The following is a 1,516-nucleotide window of genomic DNA, read 5'->3' as shown; positions in this document are numbered from 1 at the left end:
AAACAATTTCATTTTCTAGATTAAATATCCTTGACTTATTTAAAGATAAAACATGTGTATATTCATTTGGAGTCTTAACAGCTGTGAGCATTTTAAAAAGAAAAAAAAAAGTTTATAAGTAAAGTATTTAGTATTATTACTATTCTTAAAAGTTAAATGTATTAACTATCCACCATTATACTGTGGTGCAACTAAGAAAGCAACGCAAGCGGCAAAAACTTCAAAATTGAGGAGATTTTTATATATTTGGCATTTTTGTTTAACAAGCTGCAAATTGTGCAAAAAAAAAAAGTTTCAAAACCTAAATTTTTTTAATAAACTTTTTAAAATTCTATCTCAGCATTCATAGCATTAGCAATCGGAAAAAGAGTTGTCAAACCACTTTTTTCGAAATCTAGGACGATGTATTCGGATTGTTTTTTCATTTTCCTTTAATATACAACTGTATATGGATAATAAAAGTTAAATGCTAGTGGCAGTTACAAAATGTAATTTAATCTTCCCTATAAAAAGCTAGTATCAGTGACTATAGGCTCAGTAAATCAAGTATAAAAAGTAAAATATCTAAGTCGAAGAAAAACTTTTTAGCGTGTTTATCAATGTAATTTTTTTCTCCTCTGTACCATTTCCAAAGCTTGATTCTTTTTTTTTTTTTGATTCACTGGCACAGGCCCGATCCACTTGTCGTGGTGACCCATCCCACTCTATTCTGTAATAAAATATATTTCCTAAAATTCTTCTACCTGAAGCTGAAACACTGTAAATAAAAGACTTGTTGATCAAGTAATGGCAATTTTATCTATTTCACATGCAATTACTGGAAGAAAAAAAAAAGAATCTTTCGAACAAACACAATGAAACCTCTTAAGAAAGACTGTGTAGCGACCTCCTCTATTTGACGAGCACGGAATTTTTTTCTATAGACTTTATGTTGACCATCAAAACCTCTGCACCAAATGCGAAAACGGACAAATGAAAAAACATTAACAAAACTAATAAATAGATTAAAATCTATTCAAAATATTTGTGAGGCCCTTATTTAGAGAGCTCTTTTGACGATTTCTGGAAGAGATCACTAAAGACGATCTTATTTTTAGAATTGAAAGTTAAATTAGAAGAAAAAGTTATTTTAAAAAAGACTAACAATTTCAAACAAACAAACCTCATCTCATTTTCTAAAGCTATCTAATTTTCGTGATATAGAATTAAATGCAAACTTTAAAAAAATAAAAAAAAACATGATGGTTTGTTAATTTAAAATGGTTCGATCATTCATAATAGGTAAATTTGTTTTGAAACATATCAGTAGGAATCATTTTTATGGACTCTTAAATTTCATTCATCGATTCGGCGCATTCATGGCGGCATTTCAGTATCAAGAAAATTACTAAAAGTGAGGTATTACGACCATTTTACTGTGGAGCACGAGAGGTTTCACTGTAATAAAAAAAATGACAATTACTGATTTCAGTCTCAGTTTAGTCGCCTGAGAAAAAAAAAAAAGGGGGGGGGGGGG

The 1,516-nt window shown here is 29.6% G+C and overlaps 1 protein-coding gene across 1 annotated transcript in view; it reads left to right on the top strand.

Annotated features, from left to right (window-relative positions):
• Positions 1–1,395: 1,395 nt before the first annotated feature.
• LOC107441190 (uncharacterized) overlaps positions 1,396–1,516 on the top strand; it is a 13,941-nt gene continuing 13,820 nt past the window's right edge. The window contains exon 1 of the mRNA XM_043041935.2: positions 1,396–1,516. This exon is cut by the window's right edge and continues 107 nt beyond it. The gene's annotated coding sequence lies outside the window, so the exon portion shown is untranslated.

The sequence above is a fragment of the Parasteatoda tepidariorum genome, chromosome 4 (genome assembly GCF_043381705.1).
Source record: "Parasteatoda tepidariorum isolate YZ-2023 chromosome 4, CAS_Ptep_4.0, whole genome shotgun sequence".
In the NCBI taxonomy this organism is placed as follows: domain Eukaryota; kingdom Metazoa; phylum Arthropoda; class Arachnida; order Araneae; family Theridiidae; genus Parasteatoda; species Parasteatoda tepidariorum.
This window is presented reverse-complemented; position numbering and strand designations above follow the sequence as displayed.